The following is a 21,368-nucleotide window of genomic DNA, read 5'->3' on the forward strand; positions in this document are numbered from 1 at the left end:
AAGGACACATTTTTTTTTTTTATCATATCTTCTTTTTTTTTTTTTTTTTTGAGACAGAGTCTGGCTCTGTTGCCTAGGCTAGAGTGTGGCACAATCTTGGCTCACTGCAACCTCCATCTCCCAGGTTCAAGTGATTCTCGTGCCTCAGCCTCCTGAGTAGCTGAAATTACAGGTGCCCACCACTACACCCAGCTAATTTTTTGTGTTTTTAGTAGAGACAGGGTTTCACCATGGTGTCCAGGCTGGTCTTGAACTCCTGACTTCAAGTGATCCACCTGCCTCAGCCTCTCAAAGCACTGGGATTACAGGTGCAAGCCACTGCACCCAGCCAGATCATATCTTCTTAATTCCTAAGTATCACAAAAAAGCTTTTTCATCTTATTCAAAACTTAAAATTAAAAGAAGAATTTATGCCATAGTGTTAGTTAAATACATAGTGAGACTGGAGAGTTCCATGGATCCCTTCATGGGACTCACAACAGGGGTGTGGCTTGCTTACTCGGCCCCCTATTCAAACCCCTTGCAGTAGGGGGAGCATGCAGGCAAGCAGGTGCCAAGGCTGGGGCAAGTGCTTTTGGGCTCTGGCCCTACAGCAGCATCTAGGGGTGTGTTAAAATTAATGCTCTTTTAGCAGTTGCCATTCATGGATGGCTAAGTGTTAACTGACTCAGAGAGTCAGCATGACAGCCTTTTACTCCCTGCCCTCTTGGTACCCAGGTCCTTGTCCGGCATCCAGGAAGAATCAGGTCACACGGACTTGAAGGATGGTGAATGCAGCAGAGGTTTTATTGAGCGAAGGAGGTGGCTCTTAGTGGGATGGGGAGCTGGAAAGGGGATGGAGTGGGAAGATAATCTTCCCCTGCAGTTTGGCCGTCCCCAGTCAAACTCATCTCTATATTCAGATGCTTCTTCTCTTCTCTCCTTCTCTGCCATGCCACTCTGCTTGTCTGTAAGTGGAATTTGAGGTATTTATGGGTATGGGATGGAAGGTATGATGGGCCAGAGCAGTTTTGGAAAAAGCAACATTGGAGTGGGAAAACAGGAATGTGAAGTTCTTATTTAGTGCTGTGGGCCCAGGCTTGTGGGTGGGGCCTTTGCCAGGGAACTGCTCTCTTCTATTCAGTATTTCCCTGCCTCCTGTCCATATCAATAATACCTGGCTACTGCTTCAGCCCCTGTGATTTCCAGGAAGCATGAGAGCAATCTTGGCAGCAGAATAAAAAAACACTGAATAATGATTTGTGGGCACACCATACAAAATCACAATGGAAAGACAAACAGGAAGTCTCAGGGTTTTAGGTTTTTCTTGTGTTTCTGGGGATAGAGGGGGCCCAAGCATTGTGTAATTCATTGTCAATAACTTCCTTTGTGAATTCTACATGTGGAAGATCTGCTTCACATGTGCTTTGGCATTGAATAGTTATTTTATTGATGCTTTGTTAAAACAAAGAATCCCATTTTATATCTGGTTATGTAAATAGAAAACTGTACACACTGCCCTACTCTTGCTTTTCATGGGAAGGGAAATGGCTTTCCTCTACCCTTCTAGGTTCTTTGGTTAGGCCATGAATTAAATTGACAGATGATAAATTAACACAGAAAAACCATCTTAATTACATATGTATGCATAGGACTCTGACGAATATGTGAGACTTAATTCCAGCTCCCACTAGGCATCCTGTCCCACCTAAGGTGAGGGAAAAATCCAAGAGGCAGAGACAATTTGTGAAGTTCACCCTCAAGGTCAGGTGTGGTGGCTCACACCTATAATCCCAATACTTAGCAAGGCTGAGATAGGTGGATTGCTTGAGCCCAGGAATTCAAGACCAGCCTGAGCAACATGGTAAAACTCTGTCTCCATAAGAAATACAAAAATTAGCCAGGTATGGTGGTGTGTGCCTGTCTACACAGGAGGCTGAGGTGGAAGTATCACCTGAGCCTAGCAAATCAAGGCTGCAGTAAGCCATGATCACGCCACTGCACTCCAGCCTGGGCAACAGAATGAGACCCTGTCTCAAGGAAAAAAAAAAAAAAAGTTCACAGTTAAAGGGCACATAAAGGCTAACTAAAGGATTAAGACCTAATTATAATGCCAGAGGCATTTAAAGGAGAGCAACTCCACCTTGAATAGGGGCTAGGTGAAATAAAGCTCAGACCTGCTTGGCTGCCATCCCAGGAGGTTAGGCATTCTTAGTCACAGGGTAAGACTGGAGGTCAACAGGACTGGTATCACAAGTCAGGTCAACAGGACTGGTATCACAAGTCAGAGGTTGTAAAGACCCTACTGATGAAACAGGATGTGGTAAAGAAGCCAGCCAAAACCCACTGAAACAAAGATGGAGATGAAAGTGACCTCTGGTTGTCCTCACTTCTCACTATACGGTAGTTATAATGAATTATCATGCTAAAAGACACGCCTACTAGCACCATGACAAATGCCATGGCAACTTCTGGAAATCACCCTGCATGTTCTAAAAAGGGGAGAGACCCTCAGTTTCTGGAACTCCCCACCCTTTTTCTGGAAAACTCATGAATAATCTACTCTTTGTTTATCATATAATCAAGAAATAACCATAAAAATAGTCAACCAGCAGCCCTCTGGGTGCAGTGGCTCACACCTGTAATCCCAGCACTTTGCGAGGCCGAGGCGGGTGGATCACGAGGTCAGGAGATCCAGACCATCCTGGTTAACACGGTGAAAAGCCAGATACTAAAAATACAAAAAAATTAGCCGGGTGGTGGTGGTGCTGTAGTCCCAGCTACTTTCGGGAGGCTGGTAGGGAGAATGGTATGAACCCAGGAGGGCTTGCAGTTGACCAAGATTGCCACTGCACTCCAACCTGGGTGACAGGCCGAGAACTCCATCTCAAAAAAAAAAAAAAAAAAGACATATCTTGAAAGAAGCCACAGGAAAAAACACTTTACCTATAGAGGAGAAACATAAAATTTACATCCAACTTCTCCTCAGAAACCACACAAGCAAGAAGAGTGTTCTATTTTTCTGTAATTTCATCTTAACGTCTCATTCTGGGAATGGCAGTAAATTCCTGTCCTCTCTCACATGGCTTCGGGAGATTTGGTTGTGAATGTTTACAATGTGTCTTTCATAAGATACTTCTTTAGCCTGACAAACAGCCAGATGTCTAAGTGTCTGACCTGTGTCCAGGTGTCCCACTCATAGGAAACTTGTTTATAGTGGCAGATGTCCTTATGGCTCTTGTCTGACCTGTGTCCAGCTCATTTCTACCAAGATAGCCATTCTTTATGGGAGCCCTGGCCAGGAAAGAAGTTAGGTTTAGATGTGTCATTCAGGTGAGACACAAAGGAAGTAATTCAAACAAAACATGAAATAACACAAGCAGTATATTACTTTCAGATCCCAGAAAGAAGACCGCAGCATGCCCCATGGGGCCAACAGGAAGTAGGGAGCTATTTGGGACATGTACACTCAATCAGCAGGCAAGAAGCAAGAGAGAGAATGAGGAACCCATGGGCTGAAGCCTTTACTGGGGTCTAGGGCGTTATCCAGGCAGGTTTCCCTCGGGAAGTTCTAATTAGTGGGTTTAGAGGAAGTAGATACAAGTTCATGAAATCATGCTGTGACTGAAAAGTGGTCACTGTGGCATATCTGCACAGTAGGGGGTTCAGCAAGGTGAGTCAAGTAGGTTGTATCTAGCTGTCTGATAGGGAGGTGGTCACCAGGAGGCAGTCGTATAAAGCAGATATCTGGATCAACCACACTGAGGAACTGGAATGAAGTAGAGAACCGGAACCTGTGTCAAGGGTGACTAAGCCCTGCTTCCAATATGAGAAAATTAAACCTATGTTCAAAATGGATGCTGAGGCAACATAAAATTGTAAGAAATTACTACAAAGAGAGTCAAGTGAAATATTTAAAGTGGTGAGAGAAAGAAACTACCAACTAGAATTGTGCATCCTGTGAAATTATTCTTCAAAAGTGAAGTAGAAATAAAGACTTTCTGAGACCAACAAACACTAAGGAAATTTGTTGCTAGTAGACCTGCCTTGTAAGAAATATTAAGGAAATTCTTCACATAGAAGAAAAATAATATAGTTCAGGAATGTGGATCTACATATAGAAAGATAGAGTATTAGAGAAGAATAAGTAAAGGTAAATAAAAACTTTAAAAATGTTTAATTGGTCTAACATAACATTTTGTTTCAAACAATAATGGCAAAATGTATTTGATTGGATGTATATACATACACTTATGCTTATGGATGCTTTTGTTCACTAAGAAAATATAAGCATTTATTAAGTGAAATGAACTATACAATAATACCAGGGACAGGAGGGAAGGCTTAAAAATATTTTGTTATCATAAAGTACTTGCACTACCTGTAAAGTAGTATAGTGTTAATTGAAAGTGGACTTCAGTTAGTTGTAAACGTATATCGCAAACTGTATAGCAACCAAAAAATTATTTTTTAAAAGAAGCATAATTGGCCAGGCATGGTGGCTCATGCCTGTAATCCCAGCACTTTGGGAGGCCAAACTGGGCAGATCACTGGAGGCCAGGAGTTTGAGAACAGCCTGGCCAACATGTTGAAACCTTGTCTCTACTAAAAATACAAAAATTAGCTGGGTGTGGAGCCATATGCCTGTAATCCCAGCTACTCAGGAAGCTGAGGTAGGAGAATCGCTGGAACCCAAGAGGTGGAGGTTGCAGTGAGCCAAGATTATGACACTGCACTCCAGCCTGGCCACAGAGCAAGATTCTGTTTAAAAAAAAAAAAAAAGTATAATTGATGTGTTAAGAAAGGAGAGAAAATGAAATCATATAAAATACTCAATTAAAATCACAAATGGGCTGAGTGCATTGGCTCACACTTACAATCCCAGCACTTTGGGAGGCTGAGGCAGGCAGATGGCTTGAGCCCAGGATTTCAAGACCAGCCTGGGCAACATAGCAAGATACCATCTCTACAAAACATACAAAAACTAGCCACACATGGTGGCATACGTGTGTAGTTTCAGCTATGTGGAAGGCTGAGGCAGGAGGATCACTTGAGCTCAGGACGTTAAGGCTGCAGTGAGCCATGATTATGCCACTGCACTCCAGCCTGGGCAACAGAGTGTGACCCTGACTCAAAATATAATAATAAAAAATTTTAAAAACAAACAAATAAAAAAAACCAAAATGGCAGGGAAAAAGTGGAAGTCAAAAACAGGAACAAGGAATAAAGACAATGAATAGAAAAGAGTAACAAATATTATAAATATTCATCCATTTATATCAATAATCACTTTAATATCAATGGTCTAAATACACCAATTAAAATACAGAGATTGTCAGAGTGGATTAAAAAACAAGACTCAACTATATGTTGTTTATGTAGAAACCCAGATTAAATGTAAAGACATATATAGATTAAAAGTAAAGGGATGGAGAAAGATATTCCATGCTAACACTAATCAAAAGGGAGTGGGAGCAGTTATATTAATTTCAAACAGAACAGACATCAGAGTAAGGAAAATTATCAGGGATAAAGCATGGCATTACATAATGGATAAAGGGCTCAATTTTCAAGAAGACGTAACAATCCACAGTGTATATATGCCTAACAACAAAGTTTTAAAATATGTGAGGCAAAAACGGATAGGAATACAATGAGAAACACATGAATCCACTGTTACATTTGGAGACTACAGTATCTCTCTAACAGAACTCAACAGCATCATCAATGGGGTATAATTGACATTTCTAGACTGTTTTACCCAACAACAGCAGAATACACATTCTTCTCAGACTCAAATGGAACATATACCAAGATAGATAACATTCTGGGTCCTAAAACACACCTTAAAAAATGTTATTAGTTGTTTATTTTTTAAAACTTTTTTTATTATTTAAAAATAGAGACGAGGTCTTGCTATGTTGCCCAGGCTGGTCTTGAACTCCTGGGCTCAAATAATCTGCCTGCCTTGGCCTCCCACAGTGCTGGGATGACAGGCATGAGCCACCACACCCACTCTTAACAAATTTTAATTAATTAATTAATTAATTAATGCTTTTGAAGGGAGTTTCACTCATCACCCAGGCTGGAATGTAATGGCGTGATCTCAGCTCACTGCAACCTCTGCCTCCTGGGTTCAAGCGATTCTCCTGCCTCAGCCTCCTGAGTACCTGGGATTACAGGTGCTTGCCACCGTGACCAGCTAATTTTTGTATTTTTAGTAGAGACAGGGTTTCACCATGTTGGCCAGGCTGGTATCCAACTCTTGACCTCAGGTGACCCACCTACCTCCGCCTTCCAAAGTGCTGAGATTACAGGCATGAGCCATCATGCCCAGCCCAAATTTTAAAGATTATAAATCATCCAATATATTATTTCAGGTCACAATGGAATTAAACTAGAAACTAGTAACAGAAAGATAGCTAGAAAATCCCAAAATACTTGGAAATTAAACCACACTCTAACACATTGGTCAAAGAAGAAATCTCAAGAAAAATTTTAAAATATTTTGAAGTAAATTAAAATAAAACCACAACTTATTAAAATGTGTGGATACAGTGAAAATAGTACTTAGAGGGAAATTTAAGGCATTGAATGCATATATTGGATAGGAAAAAATATCTAAAACCAGTCATCTAAGCTTCCACTTTAGGAAACTAGAAAAAAAAGGGGGGACCAAATTAAATCCCAAGCAAGCAGAAGAAAAGATATAATAAAAATTAGACCAGAAATCAATAAAAATCAGCCGAGTGTGGTGGCCCATGCCTGCAATCCCAGCACTTTGGGAGGCCGAGGCAGGTGGATCACCTGAGGTCAGGAGTTCGAGACCAGCCAGGCAATGGGGTAAAACACCATCTCTACTAAAAAAACAAAAATTAGCAGGGCATGGTGGCATGTGCCTGTAATCCCAGCTACTCTGGAGGCTAAGGCACGAGAATCACTTGAACCTGGGAGGCGGAGGTTACAGTGAGCCGAGACTGTGCCACTGCACTCCAGCTTGGGCGATAGAGCAAGACTCTGTTCACCTCCCCTGATTCCCAAAAAAGAAATCAATAAAAATAAAAACAATAAAGAAAATAAATGAAACTAGATGCCGTTTCTTTGATAAAATCAATAAGCCTCTAGCCAGGATAGCCAAGAAAAAGAGAGACATACAAGTTACTAATATCAGAAATGAGAGAGGGGACATCACTACAAATCCTGTGAACACTACAAGGATCATAAAGAAATAAGAAACTCTATATGTCCACAAATCTGATAATTTAAGTAAAATAGGCTAATTCCTTAAAGACACATTTGCCAAAACTCACACAGAAGAAATATACATTCTGAATAAGTCTGTATTTATTAAAGAAATTGAATCAATTATAACCTTCGAAAACAAAAAACATCAGGCCCAGATAAATTCACCAGTGAATTCTTCTAAATATTTAAGAAATAAATTGTATTCACTTTCTACAATCTCTTTCAGAAAATAGAAGTAGAGAGGCCAGGCGTGGTGGCCCACACCTGTAATCCCAGTACTTTTGAGACTGAGGTGGGTGGATCACTTCAGGTCAGGAGTTTAAGAGCAGCCTGGCCAACATGGTAAAACCACATCTCTGCTAAAAATTACAAAAATTAGCCGGGTGTCGTGGCATATGCCTCTAATCCCAGCTACTTGGGAGGCTGAGGCAGGAGAATCAACCTGGGAGGCAGAGACTGTAGTGAGCCAAGATAGCACCACTCAACACTCTAGCCTGGGTGACACAGCGAGACTCCGTCGTAAAAAAAAAAAAAAAAAGAAAGAAAGAAAGAAGAAAAGAAAATAGGAGCAGACGAAATGGTTTCCAACTCATTCTATGAGGCCAGCATTATCCTAATACCAAAATCAAAGATATTTCAAGAAAACTACAGACCAGTATCTCTCATGAACATAGATGCAAAAATTCTCAACATTAGCAAGTTAAATCCAACAATGTGTAAAAAGATCCTTTGAACTGAAGCTGCAAGAAAAAAAATTATATACATGACCAAGGAAATTTATTCCCAGTATGTAAGCCTGGTTCAACATTTGAAAATTAATGATTTAATAATTCATCATTTCAACAGACTAAAAAAGAAAAAACGTGATCATATTAATAGATGCAGAACAATTATTTGACAAAAACAATACCCATTCATGACAAAAACTCAGGAAATAAGGAATAAAGGGGAACTTTTTCAATAGAATAAAGAACGTTTACAAAAATACCCCACAGCTAATGATGAAAAATTAGAAGCTTTCCCAGAGCAGGAGCAAGTCAAAGATTTCCCCTCTTACTACTCCCTATCAAAATCATACTTGGAAGTTCTAACTAATGCAGTAAGAAAAGAAATAGAAATAAAAGGTATGCAGATTGAGAAGGAAGAAATAAAGCTGTCTTTGTTTGCAGATGACATGAACGTTTATGTAGAAAATCCGTAAGAATCAACCACTACAACAAAAAATTCCTGGCACTAATAAGTAAGTATAGCAAGGTTGCAGGATACAAGATTAATATACAAAATTTGATTCCTTTCTGGTATATCAGCAATTAACCAGTGGAATTAGAAATTTAAAACATAATATGAATACCATTTATATTAACACCCCAAAATATGGAATACTTAAGTATCAATCTAACAAAATACGTGCAAGATCTATATGAGAAAAACTACAAAACTCTGATGAAATAAAGAAGAGCTAAAGAAATGAAGAGGTATTCCATGTTCAAGGATTGGAAGATTCAATATTGTTAAGATGTCCATTCTTCTCAATGCAATCTATAGATTCAACACAATACCAACCAAATTCCCAGCAAGTTATTTTGTGATACTGACAAACTGATTCTTAAGTTTATATGGAGACACAAAAGACCCAGAATAGCCAACATAATCATGCATGAGTGCTAGTCAGAGGACTGACACTACCTGACTTCAGGATTTACTATAAAGCTACAGGATTTACTATGAAGTAATCAAGACTTAGTAGTGTTGATGAAAGAGTGGACAAACAGATCAATGGAACAGAACAGAGCAGCAGGTATAGACTCAAATAAATATAGTGAATTGATCTTTCACAAAGGAGCAAAGGAGAAAATGGACAAGAGTCTGTTCAAGAAATGCTGCGGGAACAACTGTACATCTACATGCAGGAGAAAAAAAAAAAGAATGTAGACATAGGCCTTGTACTCATCCCCAAAATTAGTTCAAAATGAGAAAAATAACTATTTTAATATACAAATGCTATTTTAGAAATTTGAAGTGTAAATACAGTGCAGTACAGTGTGGCAATAGAGAACACTGACCCAGAAACTAAAAAAAAAAAAAAAAAAAAAAGTAACTCAAAATGGATCATTTTGTAAAATGCAAAACTATACAATTCCTAGAAGATAACACAGGAGAAAATCTAGATGACCTTGTGTATGGGAATGACTTTTTATTTTATTTTTTTGAGATGGCGTCTTGCTCTGCTGCCCAGGCTGAAGTGCAGAGGCACAATCTCAGCTCACTGCAACCTCTGCCTTTGGGGTTCAAATGATTCTGGCACCTCAGCCTCCTGAGTAGCTGGAATTACAGGTGTGTGCCACCATGCCCAGCTAATTATTGTATTTTTAATAGAAACTAGATTTTGCCATGTTGGTCAGGCTGGTCTCGAACTCCTGGTCTCAAGTGATTCACCCAGCTCAGCCACCCAGAGTGCTGGGGTTACAGGCATGAGTCACTGTGCCTGGCCAGAACTCTTAAAACTCAACAAGAAGAAAGTGAACAACGTGATGATTTTTTCTTTTTTTCAGATGGAGTCTTGCTCTGTTGCCCAAGCTGGAGCAAAGTGGTACAATCTTGGCTCACCGCAACCTCTGCCTCCCGAGTTCAAGCAATTCTCCTGCCTCAGCCTCCTGAGTAGCTGAGACTACAGGTGCACACCACCACGCCTGGCTAATTTTTGTATTTTTAGTAGAGAAAGAGTTTCACCATATTGATCAGGCTGGTCTTGAACTGCTGACCTTGTGACTCTCCCGCCTTGGCCTCCCAAAATGCTGGGATTACAGCCTTGAGCCACCGCGCCTGGCCAATTTGTTCTTTTTTCTTTTTCATTTTTTCTTTTCTTTTCTTTCTTTCTTTCTTTTTTTTTTTTTTTTGAGACAGGGTCTTGCTCTGTTGCTTAGGCTGGAGTGCAGTGGCACAATCATGGCTCACTGTAGCCTTGATCTCCCAGGCTCAAGTGATCTTTCTACCTCAGCTTCCCAAGTAGCTGGAACTACAGGCATGCATCACCCATGCCCAGCTAATTTTTAAAATATTTTTTTTGTAGATATAGGGTCTCACTATGTTGCCCAGGCTGTCTTGAACTCCTGGGCTCAAGCAGTCCTCCCACCTTGGCCTCCCAAAGTGCTGGGATGAGCCACTGCAACTGGTCTGATGTTTTTAAATGAGCAAAAGACCTGAACAGACACTTCACCGAAGATGATATACAGATGGCAAGTAAGCATATGAAAAGATGCTCCACATCATATGCCATCAGAGAAATGCAAATTACTACTATAGGCCTATTGGAAGGTCCCAAATCCAGAACACTGATGACACCAAATGCTGGCAAGGATGTGCAGCAACAGGAGCTCTCCTTCATTGCTGGTGGAAATGCAAAATGGTGTAGTCATTTTGTTATACAGTTTGGCAGTTTCCTATAAAACTAAAGATACTCTTACCATATGATCCAGCAATTGTATTCTTTGGTATTTACCCAAATTAGTTGAAAACATATTCACAGAAGCACCTACAGATTGATGTTTAGAGCAGCTATATTCAGAATTGCCAAAACTTGGAAGCAATCAAGACGTCCTTGAATAGGAAAATAGACTGTGATACATACAGACAATGGAATATTATTCTATACTAAAAGTAAATGAGCCATCAAGCCATGAAGATGTGGAGGAACCTTAACTGCATATTTTTAAGTGAAAGAAGCCAGTCTGAAAATGCTACATCCTTTATAATTCCAACTATATGTCACTGTGGAAAGAGCAAAACTATGAAGAGAGTAAAAAGATCAATGGTTGTCAAGGATTAGGGGTGAGGGAGGGATGAATAAGCAAAGCACAGAGGATTTTTAAGGCAGTGAAAATACTTTGTATGATATGATAATGGTGGATACAAGTCAGTATTCCTTTGTACAAACCCATAGAATGTGTAACTCCAAGAGTGAACTCTCATGTAAATTACAGACTTGGGGTGATAATGCGTCAATGTAGGTATATCAGTTGTAATATGTACATTCTAGTGCCTAGTGCAGGATGTCTATAGTGAGGGAGGCTGTGTGTGTGTGTGTTGAAGGTCAGGAAGTATATGGGAACTTTCTGTGCTTCTCAATTTTTCTGTGAACCTGAAACTGTTTTTTTAAAAAAGTCTATTTAAAGGAAAAAAGTATTGGCAAAACGGAGCTCACTAGCTGGTTTGACTATTTTTGTAGAACAAACCACCTCAAAATTTGATGACTTGGGTTGGGTCTGGTGGCTCATGCCTGTAATCTCAGCACTTTGGGAGACTGAGGTGGGCGGATCATCTGAGGCCAGGAGTTCGAGACCAGCCTGGTCAACATGGTAAAACCCCATCTCTAGAAATAAATACAAAAATTAGCCAGGCGTGGTGGTGTGTGCCTGTGATCCCAGCTACTCCGGAGGCTGAGGCAAGAGAATCTTGAACTTGGAAGGTGGAGATTGCAGAGAGCTGAGGTCACGCCACTGCTCTCCAGCCTGGGCCACAGAGCAAGACTCTGTTTAAGAAAAAAAAAAAAAAAAAAAACCAAACAACAACAACAAAAAACTGATGACTTAAAATAATCTATTATTTCAAATTATTTTCTGGTTTGCCTGGGGCTCACCTGTGTGGTATTTCTTCCGGGAGCTCATTTGAGACTGAAATGTCCAGGATACTTCAGGCCTCTCTTCATATCTCTTTCTCTAGAAGGGTAGCTGGACTTATATCATGCCCAGCTTCTAACAGAGAGCATTCAAAGCCTATCACAGAGTTGCTGCAGATCTCTGTAAGTACACCTCTGAAGTTACACGATATCACTTCTGTCAAATTTTGTTGGTCAAATTTCACAATCAGGTCAGTTTTAATGGGGAGAGGAAATGGGCTTCCCCGTCTCAATAAAAGAAGTGAAAAAGTATTTGGGAGCATTTTTAATTTACCCTACTATTTTTTATTCAATTGGTAATAATTTTCCAATCTATACCACCACCCCATGATATACTTTTGTTTTTTATCTTCTAAATATATAGTCCATGCTGACAGCTCGGCAGATTAGACCAATTTTCTATGCAACTGTATTATTTTATATATTGGACAGAAAAAATTTCTAAAATTAAAAAAGTTCCTAAAATGTTATATCGCCATTGTGAGAAAAAAGGAGGAAAACACCAGTAATTTTGAAGACAAACTGAAATAATTAAATATGTAATTACTGTTGGTAACACCTATATTTTTGCCATGGTGGTCACATGCCAAAGGTATCATGAATTTGAAAGAACACAAGTCAGACACCTGTCATGGACACTAAAGAATGATTAACTTCACAATCAGTAAATCCTGCCTTAAAAGGGGTATTATTCTGAACAGAGATGAAAGTTCATCTCCACAATCTCAGACGTATTTACTCATTATTATGAAAAGAGTCCAGTGTCCTAGAAAGTTTTTCTTCTCTCTTGTCCCAGAAATTTTTAGCATCTTTATCTCCTATACCATCATTGCACCAAATGTATAATAAAAAACATTTTTTTAAATGGGAAAGAAGACTGAATTCTTCTATCTATAATTCTAGGTGCTATTCTCCTTTTTCTCTTTCTCCATTTTATTCTTCTATAGTGAAATATATATATATTCAAAGGAAGCACCAAAAAACATTAACTTTCCAAATTAAGACAGTCTTTTTATCTTTTGTGATTGAGGAAGAAGAGAGAATGCAACAACCATGCTTCACCAAAGAACTAAATCCAAGCACATGAAGCAATGAGCAAGCCAAACATTTCTGAGTACAGAATCCTCCCGTGTCTAGCACAGGGCCTGATGAACCTCATTCCCTAACTTTCATTTTCCATTTGCAGTTCTTACTTCACGTGTCACCGCAGTTCTAGGTTCATGTCAGTAAAAAGCAAAATTGTAATACGCCACCTTGTGGATGCATGAGGAATGAAATTCTTGTAGTGCTTTTGATTTTGGTCATGAGAATTTAACATTGTATTTGCATAGTTTTTCCCCCGTAATACAAGCAATTTTTGCTCATTGTAAAAACAAAAAACAAAAATAAAAAAGCCATATGGGAAATACACAAGGAACAGTAGGTACTCAAATATTTATGGAGTATAGATTTTTAAAAGTTAGTAATCATCACACCCTTGATTTGGAGTGGACCCTATTAAAGCAGCCAGTGAATGAATGGATGAAGGAAGGAATACCTTTCTCTAAAACATTTGATATTTTAGGTAAGCTCTTGGTTTTCAGGCCTGACCTGACATTAGAATCTAATTTTCCAGAGATATTTTTAATGTCTGATGTGGGTAGAAGTTGATAAAATTTGCTTTACATTCCATACAAGTATAAGAATTATTTATTAGTACTATTGACAACTTTCCATTTCCATATGTGTGGTGTATTTATTAAACAATCCGGGCTGGGCATGGTGGCTCACGCCTGTAATCCCAGCACTTTGGGAGGCCTAGGCCGGCAGATCACGAGGTCAGGAGTTCGAGACCAGCCTGGCCAACAGGGTGAAACCCTGTCTCTACTAAAAATAACAAAATCAGCCTGGCGTGGTGGCACATGCCTGTAATAATGCCAGCTACTCAGGAGGCTGAGGAAGGAGAATTTCTTGAACCCAGGAGGTGGAGGCTGTAGTGAGCTGAGATCATGCCATTGCACTCCAGCCTGGGCAACAGAGTGAGACTCTGTCTCAAAAAAAAAAAAAAAAAAGAAAAAAAAATCAGCCAAATAAACATTTCATTATGGGTTATTATGAATAGCTGCATATAGCAGACAGACGTGGAGATCACTTAACTCTTCCAGAAAAGGTGATCTTAGGTCCATTGTCAAAGGGATGGATGGCTTCTCAGCATTTTGTAGACTCTCTGTTTTCTTTTGGGTTTAGCATGTCATAGGTTCAGTCTGCTTTTTTTGTTGCAAAATAACAATGTTAGACCAGATGAGTAATTTACAATCTGTGTGCTTCAAAAGGTTCTAAATATTCAAAGCACATTTCATTTAAAAATGTCTTTTATGAATTTAGTTTTCAAAATGTTATTTTAAAATACGTTTTCTGAATTTAATATGATAAAACAGTACAAACAGCGATAAGAACCAAATTTGGATGTAGTTGAGAGTGCTGAATGAAGGAAAACCAGATGTGTTAACCAAAAAATATGCCTCTTTGACATACAATTTTTTAAGCTAAGAGCAAGTGGGAGGAAGCAGATACACGAAAGCTCTCTGCCCTTCCTCTTTTTACCTAGTGGCAGGACACAGATTTACAAAGACAAAGGTGCCCTTCTTCCCTCTCTACCTGGAAGGACAAAAGTTAACTACTAAAGACAACTTTAGCCCTCATCTGGCTGGAGATGGCACAAGAGGAATCTACATTAATAAGCTTTGCTAAGTGGACTTCATCTACCATTATTTTGCCTTCCCACAATTTGCCACCTCTAGAGATTCAAAGTTCTTTTCCTCTGTCTTGTCCTTTCTTTAGAAATTTAGCGTGTTTTTTGTTTGTTTGTTTGTTTGTTTGTTTGAGACAGGGTCTTACTCTGTCACCTAGGCTGGAGTGCAGTGGCATGATCATGGCTCACTGCAGCCTCGACCTCCTGGGCTCAAGGGATCCTCTGGCCTCAGCCTCCCACAGTGCTGGGATTATAGCAGTGAGTCACTGTGCTGGGCCTTAATGTTCTTTATTGAAGTTTATATAAGCAAGAGGTCTGAGTCACCTCTTTGAGAATTATTCATTCCCTGGGCATCTCCCATATACATATAAAATATACATAATAAATATTTGGTTTTGCTCTTACTTTGTTATTCTGTTTTTTGTTACAGGGGGTCCCTTCTAAGAACACATTAGGGGTGAGGAAAAAAATTAGTTTTCTTTCTTTACACTGTAAACTTCATTAGTGTGTTCTTATTGAGTAAATTTGTACTGTATGTAGTAAATTTTGTGAGTTTGAACCACACATACATTTGTGGTTATAACACTTGTTTCTATGGCATGGCATTGTACACCTGTACTTCCAGTTATACAAGAAGCTGAGGCAGGCAGATGGCTTAATTCTAGGATTTCAAGGCTGTAGTGTGCTATGAGTTTGCCTGTGAATAGCCACTGCACTCTAGACTGGGTAACATAGCGAGATCCCATCTCTACAATAAATATGTAAATACATAAATAAATAAAACATTATTTATTTTCTATATTGGGCTTTTATGTGGAATTTTACATGTCTGTTTTCCAAGGTAGAATTCTGAAGACACTTATACTCAGCCAAGCTTATTTGGACTGTAGTCTGGTTATAATGAATTTTCTATAACAGATCATCAGGTAATCATCATCGTAATAGCCAATACAGAAGGCTTACTACACATTACACACTGATTTAGTTGCTTCATATGCATTAAGTCTTAAATCTTTCAAATGCTTTATGAGGTGCTATGGTGATTATTCCTTTCTCACAGACAGGAAACTGGTGTAAGAGCCAGAGTCCCTCTTACCTACCACTAAGCTCTATCACCTCTCAGTAGAGTTCAGTAGTTCTGGCTTGTTTATTGCACATCCCTTTCTTGGAAATATGATCACAGGAACTCTCCTTAGCTAGATACTTTTCTTTCCTCTTCTGTTTAGTGGATTCACACATGCCCCAAGGCTCCAGCTTAAGTCCCACCTCTCTGGAAGGCATTGTCAAGCATACCTAACTCACAGGGTTCTCTTGCTCTCTGGTCTACTGGTAGCATTGTCTCATGCTAGGAAGTCTGTTTATACAAAGTCCAAAGAGTGAGTTAGAGGAACTGGAAAAGTTCCCTAGGGCTTCTGGGTAGAGATTGTAGAGGCAGGAGCTGTGGGGTGTGATAGGGAGAATCTGTGAACAATGGTTTAGTTTAGACTGATCCTAAGACAAGGGGAAGCACAACATGACTTTTAGTGTGATGTTATCAGATTGGCATTTGAAACGTTATTGCAGCATGAAAAAGCGGTTGAGAGAGACTGGTGTCAAATCTAAGGCTGGGAGAATGGAGAGTTGGCTACACCTGTGCAGGTAAGAGGTCATGGCTTGCATTCAGTGGGAGGAGGGGTAAAAATGGATTGGGAGAGACTTGGTAACTATTTAGGTGTGGAAGGTGTGAACCTTGATGTCAGACTCCAAGTTAGCAATTTTTAGATTCATTATTCAAAAACTAATAGACTCTACTATTTAGAGCAGTTTTAGGTTGGCAACTGCTGTTGCTGTATAGTTCTATGGGTTTCGATACATGCATAATGTCATATATTCATGAGGACAGTATCATGCAGAATAGTTTCACCGCCCTAAAAATCCCCTGTGCTTCGCATTCATCCCTCCCTCCTACCTCCAACTTCCCCAAACCCTGGTAACCACTGATCTGTTTACTGTCTCCATAGTTTTGCCTTATCCAGAATGTAATATAATTGGAATCATGCAGTATGTAGCCTTTTCGGACCGGCTTCTTTCACTTAGTAATATGCAGTTACGTTTCCTCTATGTCTTTTTGTGGCTTGATAGCTCATTTCTTTTTAGTACAGAATAGTATGGCACTATATGAATATACAACAGTTTGTTTATCCATTCACCTATTCAAGGACGTCTCACCTGCTTCCATGTTTTGGCAATTCTGAATAAAGCTGCTATAAACATCCATGCGAAACAAAATAAAAATAAAATAAAATAGAAATAAAACATCCATTCATCTGTTCCATTTGCATTCAGTGGGAGTAGGAATAAAAATGGATTGGGGTAAAAACAAATAGGTTTTTGTGTGGACAAAAGTTTTCACCTCATTTGATTAAATATAAGTGAGCACAATTTCTGGATAATACAGTAAAAGTATGTTTAGTTTTATAAGAAACTGCCATACTGTCTTCCAAGGGGTGGTACCATTTTTGTATTCCCACCAACAATGAATGAAAGTTCCTGTTGCTCTGCATCCTTGCCAGCATTTGGTGTTGTCAGTGTTCTGAATGTTGGCCATTCTGATTGGTATATAGTAGTATCTCACTGTTGTTTTAATGTGTATTTCCCTCATGATATATGATGTTGAACATCTTTTCATATGCTTACTCAGATCTTCTGCTCATTTTTAAATTGAGTTGCTTATTTTCTTATTGCTGAATTTTAAGAATTCTTCAGATTCATTTTTTATTGCTTACTTAGAGTGGGTCATTTTTTATTGCTTACTTAGAGTGGGACTTCTTTTCCTTCACAAGTTGCCAGTTCTACTTTCTCTTTAGTCTCATTTGTGATCCTTCTTTCTACAGAGACAACTTAAACCAGAGATGTGGAGTCTTTCCCTACAGGCAGATGAAAGGATGTGTAAGTGCAGTTCCGAGGGGGAAATAAAAAGCATATTTTAGAATACTTCCTTGGTTAAAAGCAGTTAAGTTTAGCAAAGATACATACATTTTTAACTCCAGATTTATGCTAGGTAGCATACTTTGGGAGTCAAATGAATAAGAAAAATAATAAAAATTATTTGAAGCATATTCTTTGGCCTCTGAAGCAAGGTGGAGGGGTCTGCTTTGATCAACAGATTAAATACTTGATGGGAGTTCTTAGAAGTACAATTCGGCCGGGTGCGGTGGCTCACGCCTGTAATCCCAGCACTTTGGGAGGCCGAGATGGGCGGATCACGAGGTCAGGAGATCGAGACTATCCTGGCTAACATGGTGAAACCCCATCTCTACTAAAAATACAAAAAAAAAAAAAAAAAAAAAAAATTAGCCGAAGCCAGCTGGTGGCGGGAGCCTGTAGTCCCAGCTACTCTGAGGCTGGAGGCAGGAGAATGGCACGAACTGAGGCGGAGCGCAGTGAGTCGAGATCACGCACTGCACTCCAGCCTGGGCGACAGAGCCGGTGACTCCCCAACTCAAAAAAAAAAAAAAAAAAAGGAGACGTACAATTCTTGGAGGGTTTATTCTTCAGAGGGGAGGAGCCATTGAATGCTATTGAGCAGTGGTAGAAAATGATCAGAATTCTTCCTTCTTGGGAGGCCGAGGAAGGCGAATCACTTGAGGCCAGGAGTTGCAGAACAGCCTGGCCAACATGATGAAAACCTGTCTCTATTAAAAATGCAAAAATTAGCCGGGCGTGGTGGTGTACACCTGTAGTCTCAGCTACTCGGGAGGCTGCAGCAGGAGAATCGCTTGAGCCTGGGAGGTGGAGGTTGCAGTGAGCCTAGACCACCCACTGCACTCCAGCTCAAGTGATGAGTGAGACTCTGGCAAAAAACAAATAAATAAATAAATAATTTAAAAAATAATAATAATAATTCTTTCTTCTATATCCTATGTTGATTACACAGTAATTACCCATATGACTTGACATGTAAATGGTAGTTTTAAAGATTGGAGCCTGACTGTTCCATCTTAAACATTCTACAAGTCTCTCCTTATTTATTTATTTATTTTTGTTGAGAAGGAGTCTTGTTCTGTCACTCAGGCTGGAGTACAATGGAACAATCTTAGCTCACTGCAACCTCCGCCTCCTGGGTTCAAGCGATTCTTCCGCCCCAGCGTCTCGAGTAGCTGGGATTACAGGCATTCACTGCCATGCCTGGCTAATTTTTGTATTTTTAGTAGAGACGGGGGTTTTGCCACGTGGGCCAGGCTGGTATTGAACTCCTGGCCTCAGGTGATCCCCCTGCCTCGGTCTCCCAAAGTGCTGGGATTACAGGCGAGATCCACTGCGCCCCGCCTATTTATTTATTTTTTAGTGATTGTGTCTCGCTTTGTCATTAGGCTGCAGTGCAGTGGTTCAATCACAGCTCACTGCTGCCTCAAATTCCGGGGCTCAGGCGATCCTCACTCCTCAGTTTCCCAAGTAGCTGGGGCTATAGGCACGAGCCACCATCACCTGGCTGAGACAGTCTCGCTCTGTCGCCCAGGCTGGAGTGCAATGGCGTGATCTCCAGCTCACTGCAACTGCCGCCAGGTTCAAGCGACTCTCGTGCCTCAGCCTCTGGTAAATCTAGGACCATAGGCGAGCGCCACCATTCCTGGCTAATTTTTGTATTTTTTGTAGAGACTGGGTTTCACCATGTTGCCCAGGCTGGTCTTCAACTCCTGAGCTCAAGTGATCCACTGGCCTCAGCCTCCCAAAGTGCTGGGATTACAGGCATGAGCCACTGTGCCAGGCCCTGGCTGATTTTTAAAATTTTCTTTCTTACTTTCTCCTCTTCTTTTCTTTTTATTGTTTCTTTTCTTTTCTTTTTTCTCTCTTTCTTTCTTATTTTTATTTTAAAATTTTTTGTATAGACGGAAGTCTCCCTATTTTGTCCAGGCTGGTCTTGAACTCCTCGGCTCAAGGAATCTGCTCGCCTCGGATCTCCCAAAGTGCTGGGATTACAGGTGTGAGCCACCACACCCCGTCCTTTTTATACGTTTAGGTTAATGCTTTCCAACAAAGCTGATGAGAGGATTACACGAGACAGTGTGAAAAATCCTTAGCATTTTCTCTATTCTTAAAACCACCACTCCTCATTTACCTCCTATGACTCATTTAATTATTTTATCTCATTTAATTCTCATACCTTCTTGCAACCCAGGGCTTAGTGGAGTAAGACCCAGGGATGATTTATCAAGTTCTCACCTCTAGGCTTTTCTTATTTGGTATATCACTGCTGATGAAGTTAAAAATATGCCATTCTTGCATATTGACTACTTTGAATTAAAAGCACTTGAAAAACAGTAGATACAAAAAAATCATTCTGACCTCTTTTCTATTTCTTAGAAGCAGATGAAATTACCATGTGAGAGACATCCTCCCTATATTAGAAGGAATGCGACATTCTTATTAAGGACGGGAGTCAAGAGTGAGAGAATCCTGTACAGACCTTGCTAAAATAACTCTTAAGCGTCTCCAGATAATTTAATTGCTTTTCACAACTTGCTATTACTACTGTTACTACCGGTATTACTATTATCGTTATTCTCATTATTCTTTGTTTAGTTCCGTATAGATAAGTAACCAACCATAACTGCTTCTTTGGGTCCTTCTCCCCTTCCCTCCCCTTCCCTTCCCTTTCCTTTTCTTCCCTTTCACTTTCCCTTCCCCTTTCCTTTCCCTTCCCTCCCTTCCTTCCTCTTCTCTAGTTCTTTGACTGTGTCACCCAGGCTGGAGTGCCGTGGCTTGATCATAGCTCACCGCAGCCTCGATCTCCTGGGCTCAGTCAGTCCTCCCCCATCGGCCTCTCAAACTACCGGGAATACAGGCGTGAGCCACCGCGCCTGGCCTAGAACATAAATTTAATATCAGGTAAATATTAACAGAGATACATACATGTAAGGTAGAAAGAGACTACACGGTCTGGACAGAATTTTATACAAACGTCTAGACCAAAAAAGAAAAAAACAAACTTCTCTGGATTCCATTGATTAAAAATTTAAAAAATAAATTAAAAAACTTCTTTGTCTTTGAGACAAAAAAAATAAATTTAAAAACTTCTTTGTCTTTTACCTTTGAGAGGTAAGAGGATGCACCTTCTTATAACCTTGCACCCTGCTTTTCCTGTGAGTGAGCCCAGAGCTACTTCCCTAGGAGCGTGCGTGTTTACAGCTCCGAGGGTCCGAAGGCCTCTATTTGCATTGCAGTAGCGGGACGGCCTGTTATCCGGCTTGTGAAGTTGTCAAGGAGACAGCCTGGAGGGGACAGTCACCGCCCATCTCGGTAACTGGGGTTATCAGCGTCACAGACAGGGACTGCTCCCTGGAGTTTACATTCGAATATATTAGTAACTCCAGAACGTGGTCAATGGTCCCGGAGGAGGACGACCACTTCCGGTAGGGCGGCCAGGAAAAGCCTCTGTGAAGAGGCGATCTTTGAGCTGAATTTTGGAGCTTTAATAAATACTTAAAGAGCGAAAGGAACGAGTGATGCCTGACGTTCAATCCAGCGGTTGCCAAGAAACTAAAGAGCGTCTCGCTTTGGCTTCCGGATTGTTATGAACAGGAGGAAGGAGAAAAAAAAAAAAAAAAACAGAATTGTTCGAGAATGGTGCTTTCGCAGCTCGCAGGTTGAAAACCGGGTTTCCACATTAGTTCCCATTGCCTGAGGGTGAAACGACACCCGGGATATTGACCTTGGGCGCCGCGGGGCAGGGCTATGGTGGGGGCGGGGCTACGGAAG

General features: G+C 40.3%; 1 long non-coding RNA gene across 1 annotated transcript; it reads right to left on the reverse strand.

The window, feature by feature from the left end:
- Positions 1-239: 239 nt before the first annotated feature.
- On the reverse strand, positions 240-21,365 carry LOC103878428. The gene is made up of 3 exons (XR_002517651.2): positions 20,388-21,365; positions 17,424-17,536; positions 240-947 (listed from the first exon to the last, which is right to left on the reverse strand). It is a non-coding gene; the product is annotated as an uncharacterized LOC103878428 (long non-coding RNA).
- Between the last annotated feature and the right edge of the window lie 3 nt (positions 21,366-21,368).

The sequence above is a fragment of the Papio anubis genome, chromosome 13 (assembly GCF_008728515.1).
Source record: "Papio anubis isolate 15944 chromosome 13, Panubis1.0, whole genome shotgun sequence".
NCBI lineage: Eukaryota > Metazoa > Chordata > Mammalia > Primates > Cercopithecidae > Papio > Papio anubis.